At 44.7% G+C, this 20,647-nt stretch overlaps 1 protein-coding gene across 2 annotated transcripts in view; it reads left to right on the top strand.

Moving 5' to 3' along the window:
• Positions 1–20,647, top strand: part of kcnc1b (potassium voltage-gated channel, Shaw-related subfamily, member 1b) — a 71,965-nt gene that overhangs the window by 5,547 nt on the left and 45,771 nt on the right. The window lies entirely within an intron of this gene.

Genomic DNA, 20,647 nt, shown 5'->3' with positions numbered 1-20,647 from the left:
GGTGCACAAGGCGGGGTTCAGACCCAGGGCCCTGAGCTTGATGATGAGCTAAGAGGGTACTATGGTGTTAAATGCTGAGCTATAGTCAATAAACAGCATTCTTACATAGGTATTCCTCTTGTCCAGATGGGATAAGGCAGTGTGCAGTGCGATGGCGATTGCATCTATTGGGGCGAATGTATGCAACATTTTGAAGTGGGTCCACCAGCAGCATGTAGTCTACCTAAAGGCAGCTCTTTATACTGACACAGAACACAAGTTGGAGAGGTGAGAGACTTGGGCTTGTTTTTACGGGCAGGCTTCCTTTTGACATGGCCCTGGTCCAATGCCATTTTTTACATGTTGCCACTTTACATGGCAACATGTAAAAAATGTTTCACCTCGTGTTGCTCCTGCAGCTGTGTAACATGGTGATTGGTGTAATTACAGGATTAGGTGAGCCGGGCACGCGGCCAATCAACATGCAGTTTAACACTCTTGATGTAATCACCTGCTTTATAAGAATTAGTTATTATGGGTACAAATACACAACCCAGTTCTGGTCAGAAATACAGTGGATTATTAAGTGAGTAGCAGTTCCTATTGAAATTGTTGGAGTTGTTAATTGATTGGTCATGTCTTACTGGCTGTTGTTGTGTGGTTGAAATTGTTGGAGTTGTTAATTGATTGGTCATGTCTTACTGGTTGTTGTTGTGTGGTTGAAATCGATGGAGTTGTTAATTGATTGGTCATGTCTTACTGGCTGTTGTTGTGTGGTTGAAATTGTTTCAGTTGTTAATTGATTGGTCATGTTTTACTGGTTGTTGTTGTGTGGTAGACAGGGGAGATGAGTTGTTAATTGATTGGTCATGTCTTACTGGTTGTTGTTGTGTGGTAGACAGGGGAGATGAGTTGTTAATTGATTGGTCATGTCTTACTGGTTGTTGTTGTGTGGTAGACAGAGGAGATGAGTTGTTAATTGATTGGTCATGTCTTACTGGTTGTTGTGTGGTAGACAGGGGAGATGAGTTGTTAATTGATTGGTCATGTCTTACTGGTTGTTGTGTGGTAGACAGAGGAGATGAGTTGTTAATTGATTGGTCATGTCTTACTGGTTGTTGTTGTGTGGTAGACAGAGGAGATGAGTTGTTAATTGATTGGTCATGTCTTACTGGTTGTTGTGTGGTAGACAGGGGAGATGAGTTGTTAATTGATTGGTCATGTCTTACTGGTTGTTGTGTGGTAGACAGAGGAGATGAGTTGTTAATTGATTGGTCATGTCTTACTGGTTGTTGTTGTGTGGTAGACAGGGGAGATGAGTTGTTAATTGATTGGTCATGTCTTACTGGTTGTTGTGTGGTAGACAGAGGAGATGAGTTGTTAATTGATTGGTCATGTCTTACTGGTTGTTGTGTGGTAGACAGGGGAGATGAGTTGTTAATTGATTGGTCATGTCTTACTGGTTGTTGTGTGGTAGACAGAGGAGATGAGTTGTTAATTGATTGGTCATGTCTTACTGGTTGTTGTGTGGTAGACAGGGGAGATGAGTTGTTAATTGATTGGTCATGTCTTACTGGTTGTTGTTGTGTGGTAGACAGGGGAGATGAGTTGTTAATTGATTGGTCATGTCTTACTGGTTGTTGTTGTGTGGTAGACAGAGGAGATGAGTTGTTAATTGATTGGTCATGTCTTACTGGTTGTTGTGTGGTAGACAGGGGAGATGAGTTGTTAATTGATTGGTCATGTCTTACTGGTTGTTGTGTGGTAGACAGGGGAGATGAGTTGTTAATTGATTGGTCATGTCTTACTGGTTGTTGTTGTGTGGTAGACAGGGGAGATGAGTTGATGAGTGGTGATTATTAAACACAATGAGAGGAGCCTACATCACCCAAATATTTCAGTGTGAAAGCCAATACATATATTTTTTAAATGCTAGGTTCAGTGAAATGTGTTTGTTTTACAGGGTCAGTCATAGTAGTACAGCGACCCTGGAGCAAATTAGGGTTAAGTGCCTTGCTCAAGGGCACGCCATGTCAGCTCAGGGATTTGAACCAGAGATCTTTCGGTTACTGGCCCGCCCAACACTCAAGCCGCCCGTACCAATTTCAGTGTGAGCAAGACAAAATCTCAGTAGATTGAAGTTTGACAGAGCACAGCATGTGGTTAATTAGATCAATGTCTGTTAATTACAGACTGTAGTATTCATATCACAGTGGAACAGCCCCCTTACCACTCATTTAGCAGATCCTCTTATCCAGAGCAACTAGGGTGAAGTGCCTTGCTCAATGGCACATCAACAGATTTTTTGTTGTTGTTGGTGTCACCTAGTTGGCCCAGGGATTCGAACCAGTGACCTTTCAGTTACTGGCCCATACGCTTTTAACCTCTAGGCTACCTGCCTCCTACCACTGTCGTCCCTCTGTCTGCCATGTCACTCCTAGAGACATTAACAGCCTGGAATTAGCCAACCAGAACAAGAACATAGAAACATAATCTTGTCATTATCTAATAATTGTATTTCTATAGGCAAAACCTGAATGTTCAGTGACTGGCCTGGTAAATGCTGCTAATGTAGAGCGCTGCCTTATAGCTTTGACTCCCCAGGAGCATCAACAGGGATTAGCCAACCTTAGCAAACCAGGGCCAAACAAGCCTCAGTGATCATCCCTATAGGCCAGAATCATGTTCATTGTCTGTCCTGGCAAAGACTGCTAATGTAGGTGCTGCCTTATGAGCTGAAATCAAACCCTAATCACTCTTTGGCCTGTCACTCCCAGCTACTGTAAGGGGCTGCTTAATGCCTGTCACTCCCAGCTAATGTAAGGGGCTGCCTAATGCCTGTCACTCCCAGCTAATGTAAGGGGCTGCCTAATGCCTGTCACTCCCAGCCAATGTAAGGGGCTGCTTAATGCCTGTCACTCCCAGCTAATGTAAGGGGCTGCCTAATGCCTGTCACTCCCAGCCAATGTAAGGGGCTGCCTAATGCCTGTCACTCCCAGCTAATGTAAGGGGCTGCTTAATGCCTGTCACTCCCAGCTAATGTAAGGGGCTGCCTAATGCCTGTTACTCCCAGCCAATGTAATGGGCTGCTTAATGCCTGTCACTCCCAGCCAATGTAAGGGGCTGCCTAATGCCTGTCACTCCCAGCTAATGTAAGGGGCACCTTAATGCCTGTCACTCCCAGCCAATGTAAGGGGCTGCCTAATGCCTGTCACTCCCAGCTAATGTAAGGGGCTGCCTAATGCCTGTCACTCCCAGCTAATGTAAGGGGCACCTTAATGCCTGTCACTCCCAGCCAATGTAAGGGGCTGCCTAATGCCTGTCACTCCCAGCCAATGTAAGGGGCTGCCTAATGCCTGTCACTCCCAGCTAATGTAAGGGGCACCTTAATGCCTGTCACTCCCAGCCAATGTAAGGGGCTGCCTAATGCCTGTCACTCCCAGCTAATGTAAGGGGCTGCCTAATGCCTGTCACTCCCAGCTAATGTAAGGGGCACCTTAATGCCTGTCACTCCCAGCTACTGTAAGGGGCTGCCTAATGCCTGTCACTCCCAGCTACTGTAAGGGGCTGCCTAATGCCTGTCACTCCCAGCTACTGTAAGGGGCACCTTAATGCCTGTCACTCCCAGCTAATGTAAGGGGCACCTTAATGCCTGTCACTCCCAGCTAATGTAAGGGGCACCTTAATGCCTGTCACTCCCAGCTAATGTAAGGGGCACCTTAATGCCTGTCACTCCCAGCTAATGTAAGGGGCTGCCTAATGCCTGTCACTCCCAGCTAATGTAAGGGGCTGCCTAATGCCTGTCACTCCCAGCCAATGTAAGGGGCTGCCTAATGCCTGTCACTCCCAGCTAATGTAAGGGGCTGCCTAATGTAAGGGGCTGCCTAATGCCTGTCACTCCCAGCTAATGTAAGGGGCTGCCTAATGCCTGTCACTCCCAGCTAATGTAAGGGGCTGCCTAATGTAAGGGGCTGCCTAATGCCTGTCACTCCCAGCTAATGTAAGGGGCTGCCTAATGCCTGTCACTCCCAGCTAATGTAAGGGGCTGCCTAATACCTGTCACTCCCAGCTAATGTAAGGGGCTGCCTAATGTAAGGGGCTGCCTAATGCCTGTCACTCCCAGCTAATCTAAGGGGCTGCCTCATGGCTGTCACTCCTAGAAACATCAACTGGGATTAGCAAGACCGGGTAGTGTTCATAGGGGCATTAACGTTTTAAAATGGACAAGTCCCAGGTAGGTCCCTCCCCCTGTTTCAGTTTGTTTTGCAAATACAAGTGTGCCAAACTTGTAGTGTCACATTTGAAAAAATATACATTTTTAAATATTTAGTTTTTTTTCATTATGGGGTATTGTGATGTCATTATGGGGTATTGTGATGTCATTGTGGGGTATTGTGATGTCATTATGGGGTAATGTGTGTTGATTGATGAGGAAAAAAGCTACAACGTAACAAAATGTGGAAAAAGTCAAGGGGTCTGAATACTTTTTGAAGGCACTGTATGTTGCCTACGAGCTTGATCCTCTGTGGCAGGGAATCACAAGGACATCGCTGGGAATGAGGGTTGTATTCCAAATCTCACCCTATTCCTTATATATATACAAATCAAATTTGATTAGTCACGAGCTAACCAACAGTTAAAAAAAAGATGGATAAGTTTAAGAGAAAGAAGTAACAAGTCCTTAAAGAGCAGCAGTAAAAAATAACAATATATACAGGGGGGTGTCGGTACAGAGTCAATGTGTGGGGCCACCGGTTAGATGCGGTAATATGTACATGTAGGTAGAGTTAATTAAAGTCACTATGCATAGATGACAACAGAGAGTGGCAGTGATGTGGAGAGGGGAGGGGGAGGGGGAGGGGGAATGTGAGTAGTCTGGGTAGCCATGTGACTAGATAGGGAATAGGGTTCCATGGCCTCTGGTCAAAAGTAGTGCACTATATAGGGAATAGGGTGCTATAGGTACTGGTCTCAGGTAGTGCACTATATAGGGAATAGGGTCCCATAGGCCTATGGTCTAAAGTAGTGCACTATATAGGGAATAGGGTGCTATAGGCTCTGGTCTAAAGTAGTGCACTATATAGGGAATAGGGTGCTATTAGGGACGTATCTGAAGTGCTAACATGAAAGAAGCCTTGATCTCATTGGAAGCACTGAAAGTGTTACATATGATGCTGTACTGTGTTCACTGTTAAGCAACAGGCAGCATGGCCTGCTTTAAAACTACAAATAGTAATTTATGTCATTAGTTGAAACAGTCCTTTTGAACCGCAGTAAATTCTTTTGAACAGCAGTAAACAGCCCTTTTGAACAGCAGTAAACAGCCCTTTTGAACAGCAGTAAACAGCCCCTTGAACAGCAGTAAACAGCCCTTTTGAACAGCAGTAAACAGTCCTTTGAACAGCAGTAAACAGCCCTTTTGAACAGCAGTAAACAGTCCTTTGAACAGAAGTAAACAGTCCTTTTGAACAGCAGTAACAGTTCTTTTGAACAGCAGTAAACAGTCCTTTGAACAGAAGTAAACAGTCCTTTTGAACAGCAGTAAACAGCCCTTTTGAACAGCAGTAAACAGCCCTTTGAACAGCAGTAAACAGCCCTTTTGAACAGCAGTAAACAGTCCTTTGAACAGCAGTAAACAGTCCTTTTGAACAGCAGTAAACAGTTATTTTGAACAGCAGTAAACAGCCCTTTGAACAGCATTAAACAGTTATTTTGAACAGCAGTAAACAGTCCTTTTGAACAGCAGTAACAGTTCTTTTGAACAGCAGTAAACAGTCCTTTTGAACAGCAGTAAACAGTCCTTTTGAACAGCAGTAAACAGCCCTTTTGAACAGCAGTAAACAGTCCTTTTGAACAGCAGTAAACAGTCCTTTTGAACAGCAGTAAACAGTCCTTTGAACAGCAGTAAACAGTCCTTTTGAACAGCAGTAAACAGTCCTTTGAACAGCAGTAAACAGCCCTTTTGAACAGCAGTAAACAGTCCTTTTGAGCAGCAGTAAACAGCCCTTTTGAACAGCAGTAAACAGCCCTTTTGAACAGCAGTAAACAGTCCTTTGAACAGAAAAGTCCATTGAACAGTGATTTTGTCAAAACAAAGCAGCCCAAAGGGAAACTTTTTTAGAAAATCCATCTTTGCCCTAAACTGACCACAACGCGCACGTTTTAGGATTGAAATTGTACGTTATCTCTTGAGGGGGTGCCCGACGTCAATATCTTTGACAATTGTCAAGGGGGGTGAAACATTGATTTTTCAGTTCTGATGGTGGGCCTGGCTGATTTGTTTCAGTTCTGATGGTGGGCCTGGCTGATTTGTTTCAGTTCTGATGGTGGGCCTGGCTGATTTGTTTCAGTTCTGATGGTGGGCCTGGCTGGTTTGTTTCAGTTCTGATGGTGGGCCTGACTGATTTGTTTCAGTTCTGATGGTGGGCCTGACTGATTTTGTTTCTGTTCTGATGGTGGGCCTGACTGATTTATTTCAGTTCTGATGGTGGGCCTGACTGATTTTGTTTCTGTTCTGATGGTGGGCCTGACTGATTTATTTCAGTTCTGATGGTGGGCCTGACTGATTTTGTTTCAGTTCTGATGGTGGGCCTGACTGATTTGTTTCAGTTCTGATGGTGGGCCTGACTGATTTGTTTCAGTTCTGATGGTGGGCCTGGCTGATTTGTTTCAGTTCTGATGGTGGGCCTGGCTGGTTTGTTTCAGTTCTGATGGTGGGCCTGACTGATTTGTTTCAGTTCTGATGGTGGGCCTGACTGATTTTGTTTCTGTTCTGATGGTGGGCCTGACTGATTTATTTCAGTTCTGATGGTGGGCCTGACTGATTTTGTTTCTGTTCTGATGGTGGGCCTGACTGATTTATTTCAGTTCTGATGGTGGGCCTGACTGATTTTGTTTCTGTTCTGATGGTGGGCCTGACTGATTTATTTCAGTTCTGATGGTGGGCCTGACTGATTTTGTTTCAGTTCTGATGGTGGGCCTGACTGATTTTGTTTCTGTTCTGATGGTGGGCCTGACTGATTTATTTCAGTTCTGATGGTGGGCCTGACTGATTTTGTTTCTGTTCTGATGGTGGGCCTGACTGATTTATTTCAGTTCTGATGGTGGGCCTGACTGATTTTGTTTCTGTTCTGATGGTGGGCCTGGCTGGTTTGTAACGTGAACCCTGAATGACTATTTGTGATGGAATCAGACAGAATGGATTGGATGTTCAGAAGACTCTCCCAAATAGCACCCTATTCCCTATATAGTGCACTGCTTTTGACCAGAGCCTGCACCCTTTTCCCTATATAGTGCACTACTCTTGACTAGGGCTCTGTTGGTGGTGGACTATATATGGAATAGAGTGCCATTTGGCACTACTTTTGACCAGGTCCCATAGGGTGTCATTTGGGACACAGCGAGGCCTAATGCTCAGTTCCATCTGGTCCATCATGAGAATATTACAGGAGAGACACAGAAGCTGTAGAGAGGTGTGTGTGTGTGTGTGTGTGTGTGTGTGTGTGTGTGTGTGTGTGTGTGTGTGTGATGAATGGTTGATGATGATGGGTTTTCCTGGTTTAATGGATGCGCTGCTGCTTCCTTACCCTATACGCATAGAAATATAATGACTGGAACTGACAAACCCAATCAAGACCAAGGCAATTTGACTGGAACACTGCCTGACTCACAAATACCATCCTATTCCCTACATAGGGCCCATTCTGACCCGAGTTTAGCGCGCATAAATGGTACATAAATTCCCTTTTTTTTAAAAATAGGCACCTTAATAGGCACCTTAATGCCTGTCACTCCCAGCTAATGTAAGGGGCACCTTAATGCCTGTCACTCCCAGCTAATGTAAGGGGCTGCCTAATGCCTGTCACTCCCAGCTAATGTAAGGGGCTGCCTAATGCCTGTCACTCCCAGCCAATGTAAGGGGCTGCCTAATGCCTGTCACTCCCAGCTAATGTAAGGGGCTGCCTAATGTAAGGGGCTGCCTAATGCCTGTCACTCCCAGCTAATGTAAGGGGCTGCCTAATGCCTGTCACTCCCAGCTAATGTAAGGGGCTGCCTAATGTAAGGGGCTGCCTAATGCCTGTCACTCCCAGCTAATGTAAGGGGCTGCCTAATGCCTGTCACTCCCAGCTAATGTAAGGGGCTGCCTAATACCTGTCACTCCCAGCTAATGTAAGGGGCTGCCTAATGTAAGGGGCTGCCTAATGCCTGTCACTCCCAGCTAATCTAAGGGGCTGCCTCATGGCTGTCACTCCTAGAAACATCAACTGGGATTAGCAAGACCGGGTAGTGTTCATAGGGGCATTAACGTTTTAAAATGGACAAGTCCCAGGTAGGTCCCTCCCCCTGTTTCAGTTTGTTTTGCAAATACAAGTGTGCCAAACTTGTAGTGTCACATTTGAAAAAATATACATTTTTAAATATTTAGTTTTTTTTCATTATGGGGTATTGTGATGTCATTATGGGGTATTGTGATGTCATTGTGGGGTATTGTGATGTCATTATGGGGTAATGTGTGTTGATTGATGAGGAAAAAAGCTACAACGTAACAAAATGTGGAAAAAGTCAAGGGGTCTGAATACTTTTTGAAGGCACTGTATGTTGCCTACGAGCTTGATCCTCTGTGGCAGGGAATCACAAGGACATCGCTGGGAATGAGGGTTGTATTCCAAATCTCACCCTATTCCTTATATATATACAAATCAAATTTGATTAGTCACGAGCTAACCAACAGTTAAAAAAAAGATGGATAAGTTTAAGAGAAAGAAGTAACAAGTCCTTAAAGAGCAGCAGTAAAAAATAACAATATATACAGGGGGGTGTCGGTACAGAGTCAATGTGTGGGGCCACCGGTTAGATGCGGTAATATGTACATGTAGGTAGAGTTAATTAAAGTCACTATGCATAGATGACAACAGAGAGTGGCAGTGATGTGGAGAGGGGAGGGGGAGGGGGAGGGGGAATGTGAGTAGTCTGGGTAGCCATGTGACTAGATAGGGAATAGGGTTCCATGGCCTCTGGTCAAAAGTAGTGCACTATATAGGGAATAGGGTGCTATAGGTACTGGTCTCAGGTAGTGCACTATATAGGGAATAGGGTCCCATAGGCCTATGGTCTAAAGTAGTGCACTATATAGGGAATAGGGTGCTATAGGCTCTGGTCTAAAGTAGTGCACTATATAGGGAATAGGGTGCTATTAGGGACGTATCTGAAGTGCTAACATGAAAGAAGCCTTGATCTCATTGGAAGCACTGAAAGTGTTACATATGATGCTGTACTGTGTTCACTGTTAAGCAACAGGCAGCATGGCCTGCTTTAAAACTACAAATAGTAATTTATGTCATTAGTTGAAACAGTCCTTTTGAACCGCAGTAAATTCTTTTGAACAGCAGTAAACAGCCCTTTTGAACAGCAGTAAACAGCCCTTTTGAACAGCAGTAAACAGCCCCTTGAACAGCAGTAAACAGCCCTTTTGAACAGCAGTAAACAGCCCTTTGAACAGCAGTAAACAGCCCTTTTGAACAGCAGTAAACAGTCCTTTGAACAGCAGTAAACAGTCCTTTTGAACAGCAGTAAACAGTTATTTTGAACAGCAGTAAACAGCCCTTTGAACAGCATTAAACAGTTATTTTGAACAGCAGTAAACAGTCCTTTTGAACAGCAGTAACAGTTCTTTTGAACAGCAGTAAACAGTCCTTTTGAACAGCAGTAAACAGTCCTTTTGAACAGCAGTAAACAGCCCTTTTGAACAGCAGTAAACAGTCCTTTTGAACAGCAGTAAACAGTCCTTTTGAACAGCAGTAAACAGTCCTTTGAACAGCAGTAAACAGTCCTTTTGAACAGCAGTAAACAGTCCTTTGAACAGCAGTAAACAGCCCTTTTGAACAGCAGTAAACAGTCCTTTTGAGCAGCAGTAAACAGCCCTTTTGAACAGCAGTAAACAGCCCTTTTGAACAGCAGTAAACAGTCCTTTGAACAGAAAAGTCCATTGAACAGTGATTTTGTCAAAACAAAGCAGCCCAAAGGGAAACTTTTTTAGAAAATCCATCTTTGCCCTAAACTGACCACAACGCGCACGTTTTAGGATTGAAATTGTACGTTATCTCTTGAGGGGGTGCCCGACGTCAATATCTTTGACAATTGTCAAGGGGGGTGAAACATTGATTTTTCAGTTCTGATGGTGGGCCTGGCTGATTTGTTTCAGTTCTGATGGTGGGCCTGGCTGATTTGTTTCAGTTCTGATGGTGGGCCTGGCTGATTTGTTTCAGTTCTGATGGTGGGCCTGGCTGGTTTGTTTCAGTTCTGATGGTGGGCCTGACTGATTTGTTTCAGTTCTGATGGTGGGCCTGACTGATTTTGTTTCTGTTCTGATGGTGGGCCTGACTGATTTATTTCAGTTCTGATGGTGGGCCTGACTGATTTTGTTTCTGTTCTGATGGTGGGCCTGACTGATTTATTTCAGTTCTGATGGTGGGCCTGACTGATTTTGTTTCAGTTCTGATGGTGGGCCTGACTGATTTGTTTCAGTTCTGATGGTGGGCCTGACTGATTTGTTTCAGTTCTGATGGTGGGCCTGGCTGATTTGTTTCAGTTCTGATGGTGGGCCTGGCTGGTTTGTTTCAGTTCTGATGGTGGGCCTGACTGATTTGTTTCAGTTCTGATGGTGGGCCTGACTGATTTTGTTTCTGTTCTGATGGTGGGCCTGACTGATTTATTTCAGTTCTGATGGTGGGCCTGACTGATTTTGTTTCTGTTCTGATGGTGGGCCTGACTGATTTATTTCAGTTCTGATGGTGGGCCTGACTGATTTTGTTTCTGTTCTGATGGTGGGCCTGACTGATTTATTTCAGTTCTGATGGTGGGCCTGACTGATTTTGTTTCAGTTCTGATGGTGGGCCTGACTGATTTTGTTTCTGTTCTGATGGTGGGCCTGACTGATTTATTTCAGTTCTGATGGTGGGCCTGACTGATTTTGTTTCTGTTCTGATGGTGGGCCTGACTGATTTATTTCAGTTCTGATGGTGGGCCTGACTGATTTTGTTTCTGTTCTGATGGTGGGCCTGGCTGGTTTGTAACGTGAACCCTGAATGACTATTTGTGATGGAATCAGACAGAATGGATTGGATGTTCAGAAGACTCTCCCAAATAGCACCCTATTCCCTATATAGTGCACTGCTTTTGACCAGAGCCTGCACCCTTTTCCCTATATAGTGCACTACTCTTGACTAGGGCTCTGTTGGTGGTGGACTATATATGGAATAGAGTGCCATTTGGCACTACTTTTGACCAGGTCCCATAGGGTGTCATTTGGGACACAGCGAGGCCTAATGCTCAGTTCCATCTGGTCCATCATGAGAATATTACAGGAGAGACACAGAAGCTGTAGAGAGGTGTGTGTGTGTGTGTGTGTGTGTGTGTGTGTGTGTGTGTGTGTGTGTGTGTGATGAATGGTTGATGATGATGGGTTTTCCTGGTTTAATGGATGCGCTGCTGCTTCCTTACCCTATACGCATAGAAATATAATGACTGGAACTGACAAACCCAATCAAGACCAAGGCAATTTGACTGGAACACTGCCTGACTCACAAATACCATCCTATTCCCTACATAGGGCCCATTCTGACCCGAGTTTAGCGCGCATAAATGGTACATAAATTCCCTTTTTTTTAAAAATAGGCACCTTAATAGGCACCTTAATGCCTGTCACTCCCAGCTAATGTAAGGGGCACCTTAATGCCTGTCACTCCCAGCTAATGTAAGGGGCTGCCTAATGCCTGTCACTCCCAGCTAATGTAAGGGGCTGCCTAATGCCTGTCACTCCCAGCCAATGTAAGGGGCTGCCTAATGCCTGTCACTCCCAGCTAATGTAAGGGGCTGCCTAATGTAAGGGGCTGCCTAATGCCTGTCACTCCCAGCTAATGTAAGGGGCTGCCTAATGCCTGTCACTCCCAGCTAATGTAAGGGGCTGCCTAATGTAAGGGGCTGCCTAATGCCTGTCACTCCCAGCTAATGTAAGGGGCTGCCTAATGCCTGTCACTCCCAGCTAATGTAAGGGGCTGCCTAATACCTGTCACTCCCAGCTAATGTAAGGGGCTGCCTAATGTAAGGGGCTGCCTAATGCCTGTCACTCCCAGCTAATCTAAGGGGCTGCCTCATGGCTGTCACTCCTAGAAACATCAACTGGGATTAGCAAGACCGGGTAGTGTTCATAGGGGCATTAACGTTTTAAAATGGACAAGTCCCAGGTAGGTCCCTCCCCCTGTTTCAGTTTGTTTTGCAAATACAAGTGTGCCAAACTTGTAGTGTCACATTTGAAAAAATATACATTTTTAAATATTTAGTTTTTTTTCATTATGGGGTATTGTGATGTCATTATGGGGTATTGTGATGTCATTGTGGGGTATTGTGATGTCATTATGGGGTAATGTGTGTTGATTGATGAGGAAAAAAGCTACAACGTAACAAAATGTGGAAAAAGTCAAGGGGTCTGAATACTTTTTGAAGGCACTGTATGTTGCCTACGAGCTTGATCCTCTGTGGCAGGGAATCACAAGGACATCGCTGGGAATGAGGGTTGTATTCCAAATCTCACCCTATTCCTTATATATATACAAATCAAATTTGATTAGTCACGAGCTAACCAACAGTTAAAAAAAAGATGGATAAGTTTAAGAGAAAGAAGTAACAAGTCCTTAAAGAGCAGCAGTAAAAAATAACAATATATACAGGGGGGTGTCGGTACAGAGTCAATGTGTGGGGCCACCGGTTAGATGCGGTAATATGTACATGTAGGTAGAGTTAATTAAAGTCACTATGCATAGATGACAACAGAGAGTGGCAGTGATGTGGAGAGGGGAGGGGGAGGGGGAGGGGGAATGTGAGTAGTCTGGGTAGCCATGTGACTAGATAGGGAATAGGGTTCCATGGCCTCTGGTCAAAAGTAGTGCACTATATAGGGAATAGGGTGCTATAGGTACTGGTCTCAGGTAGTGCACTATATAGGGAATAGGGTCCCATAGGCCTATGGTCTAAAGTAGTGCACTATATAGGGAATAGGGTGCTATAGGCTCTGGTCTAAAGTAGTGCACTATATAGGGAATAGGGTGCTATTAGGGACGTATCTGAAGTGCTAACATGAAAGAAGCCTTGATCTCATTGGAAGCACTGAAAGTGTTACATATGATGCTGTACTGTGTTCACTGTTAAGCAACAGGCAGCATGGCCTGCTTTAAAACTACAAATAGTAATTTATGTCATTAGTTGAAACAGTCCTTTTGAACCGCAGTAAATTCTTTTGAACAGCAGTAAACAGCCCTTTTGAACAGCAGTAAACAGCCCTTTTGAACAGCAGTAAACAGCCCTTTTGAACAGCAGTAAACAGCCCTTTTGAACAGCAGTAAACAGCCCCTTGAACAGCAGTAAACAGCCCTTTTGAACAGCAGTAAACAGTCCTTTGAACAGCAGTAAACAGCCCTTTTGAACAGCAGTAAACAGTCCTTTGAACAGAAGTAAACAGTCCTTTTGAACAGCAGTAACAGTTCTTTTGAACAGCAGTAAACAGTCCTTTGAACAGAAGTAAACAGTCCTTTTGAACAGCAGTAAACAGCCCTTTTGAACAGCAGTAAACAGCCCTTTGAACAGCAGTAAACAGCCCTTTTGAACAGCAGTAAACAGTCCTTTGAACAGCAGTAAACAGTCCTTTTGAACAGCAGTAAACAGTTATTTTGAACAGCAGTAAACAGCCCTTTGAACAGCATTAAACAGTTATTTTGAACAGCAGTAAACAGTCCTTTTGAACAGCAGTAACAGTTCTTTTGAACAGCAGTAAACAGTCCTTTTGAACAGCAGTAAACAGTCCTTTTGAACAGCAGTAAACAGCCCTTTTGAACAGCAGTAAACAGTCCTTTTGAACAGCAGTAAACAGTCCTTTTGAACAGCAGTAAACAGTCCTTTTGAACAGCAGTAAACAGTCCTTTGAACAGCAGTAAACAGTCCTTTTGAACAGCAGTAAACAGTCCTTTGAACAGCAGTAAACAGCCCTTTTGAACAGCAGTAAACAGTCCTTTTGAGCAGCAGTAAACAGCCCTTTTGAACAGCAGTAAACAGCCCTTTTGAACAGCAGTAAACAGTCCTTTGAACAGAAAAGTCCATTGAACAGTGATTTTGTCAAAACAAAGCAGCCCAAAGGGAAACTTTCTTAGAAAATCCATCTTTGCCCTAAACTGACCACAACGCGCACGTTTTAGGATTGAAATTGTACGTTATCTCTTGAGGGGGTGCCCGACGTCAATATCTTTGACAATTGTCAAGGGGGGTGAAACATTGATTTTTCAGTTCTGATGGTGGGCCTGGCTGATTTGTTTCAGTTCTGATGGTGGGCCTGGCTGATTTGTTTCAGTTCTGATGGTGGGCCTGGCTGATTTGTTTCAGTTCTGATGGTGGGCCTGGCTGGTTTGTTTCAGTTCTGATGGTGGGCCTGACTGATTTGTTTCAGTTCTGATGGTGGGCCTGACTGATTTTGTTTCTGTTCTGATGGTGGGCCTGACTGATTTATTTCAGTTCTGATGGTGGGCCTGACTGATTTTGTTTCTGTTCTGATGGTGGGCCTGACTGATTTATTTCAGTTCTGATGGTGGGCCTGACTGATTTTGTTTCAGTTCTGATGGTGGGCCTGACTGATTTGTTTCAGTTCTGATGGTGGGCCTGACTGATTTGTTTCAGTTCTGATGGTGGGCCTGGCTGATTTGTTTCAGTTCTGATGGTGGGCCTGGCTGGTTTGTTTCAGTTCTGATGGTGGGCCTGACTGATTTGTTTCAGTTCTGATGGTGGGCCTGACTGATTTTGTTTCTGTTCTGATGGTGGGCCTGACTGATTTATTTCAGTTCTGATGGTGGGCCTGACTGATTTTGTTTCTGTTCTGATGGTGGGCCTGACTGATTTATTTCAGTTCTGATGGTGGGCCTGACTGATTTTGTTTCTGTTCTGATGGTGGGCCTGACTGATTTATTTCAGTTCTGATGGTGGGCCTGACTGATTTTGTTTCAGTTCTGATGGTGGGCCTGACTGATTTTGTTTCTGTTCTGATGGTGGGCCTGACTGATTTATTTCAGTTCTGATGGTGGGCCTGACTGATTTTGTTTCTGTTCTGATGGTGGGCCTGACTGATTTATTTCAGTTCTGATGGTGGGCCTGACTGATTTTGTTTCTGTTCTGATGGTGGGCCTGGCTGGTTTGTAACGTGAACCCTGAATGACTATTTGTGATGGAATCAGACAGAATGGATTGGATGTTCAGAAGACTCTCCCAAATAGCACCCTATTCCCTATATAGTGCACTGCTTTTGACCAGAGCCTGCACCCTTTTCCCTATATAGTGCACTACTCTTGACTAGGGCTCTGTTGGTGGTGGACTATATATGGAATAGAGTGCCATTTGGCACTACTTTTGACCAGGTCCCATAGGGTGTCATTTGGGACACAGCGAGGCCTAATGCTCAGTTCCATCTGGTCCATCATGAGAATATTACAGGAGAGACACAGAAGCTGTAGAGAGGTGTGTGTGTGTGTGTGTGTGTGTGTGTGTGTGTGTGTGTGTGTGTGTGATGAATGGTTGATGATGATGGGTTTTCCTGGTTTAATGGATGCGCTGCTGCTTCCTTACCCTATACGCATAGAAATATAATGACTGGAACTGACAAACCCAATCAAGACCAAGGCAATTTGACTGGAACACTGCCTGACTCACAAATACCATCCTATTCCCTACATAGGGCCCATTCTGACCCGAGTTTAGCGCGCATAAATGGTACATAAATTCCCTTTTTTTTTAAAATAGACTTTTCTCTCTACGCGTTTTCTGACCTCGAATTTAAGCACGAGAATAGCATGTTATTCACCTGCTATTAATTTAGGGGGTGGAGATTAAATACATGAAGGTGGAGGAGGAGGTGTGTCCTACAGAAACACTGTATTCTGACCTTGGATCTCATTCCCTCATAATTCCACCACCTTTTACGCGCGATTGGAACAATGAATTAGGTCGAGCGAACGAATTTGCCCTGTTCCAAGTGTAAAAAGCATCTCATTTCTTTTAATTTGACACGAGCTATTGATAAGAGCTAGGTAAAATTAGTAATCTGTTTGGTAGGAGGGGACTGTAAATAAAAAATAACAATTGTTTTACCGCAGATTACTTGTCCTTATGAAACCAGTCATATGAAAGCAAACTGAAAGTAAAAGTAACGTGACATGCATTGCGGCCCCTTTTCCACGGTGAATTAGACTAGAAATAGTGTAACGGATGTGAAACGGCTAGCTTAGTTAGCGGTGCGGCGCTAAATAGCGTTTCAATCGGTGACGTCACTTGCTCTGAGACCTTGAAGTAGTGGTTCCCCTTTGCTCTGCAAGGGCCGCGGCTTTTGTGGAACGATGGGTAACGATGCTTCGAGGGTAACTCGAAGCGTACCCACGCCCGGGAATGGGCGAGGGGACGGTCTAAAGTTATACTGTTACAATAGCTCTGCCGTTATTCAGAATTGTATTTTTTTTTCTGCCCTCGTAATTTGCATGGATGAAATTTGGAAACCCAAGATATAGCCTTCTGTCAAATTGATGAATGCGCTTTGGAATGTTCTAATTATATGCTTGGGCTTTTCTGCGGTTTTTAAAATGTAACAATTTGTGTCATGTTAAATATTAGCCATCGTCAGTAATACCAACCGTCATTTATTTACTATAAGTGTTAGTTTTCTTTAATTTGTAGCCTACATTTAGCATCATTCCATTCTATTCCGTTGGCCTTTCTTTTCCCCCGCCATGTCCTGTGTAGTTGTTGTTATGGGTTTAACATTCAAACAGTTGTTCCTGAGGGTCACTAGCATTAGTGGTTCATATCAGGCTAACGTTTTGCGATTTAATTTAGGACGTTCTGGAACTCAGGCCACACGAAGCAGGTTGAAACCTGGAGCCTGGCGCACGGCTCATAATAACTGGATCGTTGTGATACAGGAGGGGGGGTTTGGCCGGTAGGGAAGTCCTTGTCTCATTGCGCACCAGCGACTCCTGTGGCGGGCGGGGCGCAGTGCGCGCTAACCAAGGTTACCAGGTGCGCGGTGTTTCCTCATTGGTGCGGCTGGCTTCCGGGTTGGATGGAGCTGTGTTAAGAAGCAGTGCAGCGTGGTTGGGTTGTGTATCGGAGGACGCATGACTTTCAACCTTCGTCTCTCCCGAGCCCGTACGGGAGTTGTAGCAATGAGACACGGTAGTAGCTACTAAACAATTGGATACCACAAAATTGGGGAGAAAACGGGGTAAAAAAAGTTGTACACTATATAGGGAGTACCACCATCTATGGTACTCCGACTATAGTGAGGTAAACCATCCGTGGTACTCGGGCTGTAGCGAGGTAAACCATCCGTGGTACTCGGGCTATAGCGAGGTAAACCATCCGTGGTACTCGGGCTATAGCGAGGTAAACCATCCGTGGTACTCGGGCTGTAGCGAGGTAAACCATCCGTGGTACTCGAGCTATAGCGAGGTAAACCATCCGTGGTACTCGGGCTATAGCGAGGTAAACCATCCGTGGTACTCGGGCTGTAGCGAGGTAAACCATCCGTGGTACTCGAGCTATAGCGAGGTAAACCATCCGTGGTACTCGGGCTGTAGCGAGGTAAACCATCCGTGGTACTCGGGCTGTAGCGAGGTAAACCATCCGTGGTACTCGGGCTGTAGTGAGTCTGACGATAACAATATGGTGATCGAGAGAGTCGAAAGCCTTGGCCAGGTCGATGAATACGGCTACACACTATTGTCTTTTATCGATGGTGGTTATGATATCGTTTAGTACCTTAGTACCTCAGCGTGGCTGAGGTGCACCCATGACCAGCTCTGAAACCAGATTACACAGCGGAGAAGGTACGGTGGGATTCGAAATGGTCGGTAATCTGTTTGTTGACTTGGCTTTCGAAGACTTTAGAAAGGCAGGGCAGGATGGATATAGGTCTGTAGCAGTTTGGGTTGAGAGTGCCTCCCCCTTTGAAGGGGGGTCTGACCGCGGCAGCTTTCCAATATTTAGGAATCTCGGACGATATGAAAGAGATGTTGAACAGACTTATAGGGGTTACAGCAATGACGGCGGATAATTAGAGAGGGTCCAGATTTTCTAGCCCAGCTGATTTGTACGGGTCCAGGTTTTGCGGCTCTTTCAGAAAATCTGCTATCTGGATTTGAGTGAAGGAGAATCGGGGGGTTTGGAGCTGTTGGCCGGGGTAGGGGTAGCCAGGAGGAAAGCATGGCCAGCCGTAGAGAAATGCTTATTGAAATTCTCGATTATCATGGATTTATCAGTGGTGACAGTGTTTCCTAGCCTCAGTGCAGTGGGCAGCTGGGAGGAGGTGCTCTTATTCTCCATGGACTTTACAGTGTCCCAGAACTTTTTGGAGTTAGAGCTACAGGATGCAAATTTCTGTTTGAAAAAGTATACTTTGCTTTCCTAACTGACTGTGTGTATTGGTTCCTGACTTCCCTGAACAGTTGCATATCGCGGGGACTATTCGATGCTAGTGCAGTACGCCAAAGGATGTTTTTGTGCTGGTCGAGGGCAGTCAGGTCTGGAGCGAACCAAGGGCTATATCTGTTCTTAGTTCTATACTTTTTGAAAGGGGCATGCTTATTTATGATGGTGAGGAAATTACTTTTAAAGAACAGCCAGGCATCCTCAACTGATGGGATGAGGTCAATATCCTTCCAGGATACCCCGGCCAGGTTGATTAGATAGGCCTGTTCGCAGAAGTGTTTTAGGGAGCGTTTGACAGTGATGAGGGGTGGTCTTTTGGTCGCAGACCCATTACGGATGCAGGCAATGAGGAAGTGATCGCTGAGATCCTGATTGAAAACAGCAGAGGGCAGGTTGGTCAGGAGGATATCTATGAGGGTGCCCATGTTTACAGATTTAGGGTTGTACCTGATGGGTTCCTAGATGATTTGTGTGAGATTAGCGTGCCATACCATCCGTGGTACTCGGGCTATAGTGACGTAAACCATCTGTTGTACTCGGGCTATAGTGACGTAAACCATCCGTGGTACTCGGGTTATTGTGACGTAAACAATGATGTGTATAAACCCATTCAGAGGCTTTGAAGCCTCCGGTCGGCCATATTGGCTCTCCCCAGTAGGAGCAGTCCTTCATTCCAGGAATGAATGGAATTCTACAGTATTTACATGCAATGTTTAATAAAGGACTAAATTACATGTATATAAGAATTGTTGTTGTTGTAGTGGGGACAGTAACATTAATACACTCTAAAATAAATTATTTATATGTTATATATATATATATATTTTTTTATGTTTAGCTAACATAATTTAAAGATATGCATTAATTAAGGTGTCTGTAATAGAATATATAGAGGAATACCAAGATGGCTGCACGTTGGCTTCAATACAGCGCCCCTGTCAGTCATCCAGGGTTTATATACATCGTTTGATGTAAACGATCCATGGTACTTACTCCAAGTGAGCTCATGCTAAAGTTTAAGGGGTGATTTGCATGTTATTTACTCTGTGTTAATATGCCAAACGTGACTCATTTTAAGTAGCATTTTTATAGTATCAACTAAATGACCTTGTGCTAAAGGAAAGGGGGTAATTTGCATGGTATTCTCTGTACTGTATGTGAGTATGGCACGCTAATTGTCTGTGTGTGTGTGTGTGTGTGTGTGTGTGTGTGTGTGTGTGTGTGTGTGTGTGTGTGTGTGTGTGTGTGTGTGTGCGTGTGTGTGGCATTTACTCGCTGGAGTATCAAGCACCACTCAGTTTCAATCATACCCTGACTTGTCTCACTTAGCAACAGAGACACAGACACACATACACACACACACACACACACACACACACACACACACACAGAGACACACACACACCCCTCCCCCTCCCAGATGTATCATTCATTCCATTAGTCTGCCTGGCTGGCTGGCTGAAACATATACGTATCTATCTCTATGGGTACCAGGTTTGGGTTCAGTTACTATCTGAAATCTTTCAAAGACTTTGAGTCTTTTCTTTAGCCTGTCTGGGGTGCCAGGTGGGAGGGGTTTTGCTTTTTTCTTTAGCCTGTCTGGGGTGCCAGGTGGGAGGGGTTTTGCTTTTTTCTTTAGCCTGTCTGGGGTGCCAGGTGGGAGGGCTTTCGCTCTTTTCTTTAGCCTGTCTGAGGTGCCAGGTGGGAGGGGTTTCGCTCTTTTCTTTAGCCTGTCTGGGGTGCCAGGTGGGAGGGGTTTGAGTCTTTTCTTTAGCCTGTTTGAGGTGCCAGGTGGGAGGGGTTTGAGTCTTTTCTTTAGCCTGTCTGGGGTGCCAGGTGTTTGCATTTTTGTGACTATTCTATTAATTCCATTTGTTACAGGCTTTGGTTTTTCCATTTTATGTTTTGAGGTTGGACTTCAGCACGTATAGCTCGTTAGCATGTAGGGCGCACCGATTGTCGTCACCTCGTTAGTCAGTATGTGGTACACCTGTGCTGGTGGCTATCTCATTAGTGGGAAGGTGTAAACACCTTTGGTTGCCCTATTTTGATTTCTAGAAAATATTCCTTTTGTCGGATTTTCGTTTTGCTTCCACTTTTTTTTTTTGTTTGCTTCTTGTCTTTAAGTTTGGTGTGGGATTTTTTTTTTGCAAATTTA

Source organism: Oncorhynchus mykiss, chromosome 30 (assembly GCF_013265735.2).
Source record: "Oncorhynchus mykiss isolate Arlee chromosome 30, USDA_OmykA_1.1, whole genome shotgun sequence".
NCBI lineage: Eukaryota > Metazoa > Chordata > Actinopteri > Salmoniformes > Salmonidae > Oncorhynchus > Oncorhynchus mykiss.
Note: the sequence above shows the minus strand (reverse complement) of the source record. Positions and strands in the feature narration are given on the sequence as shown.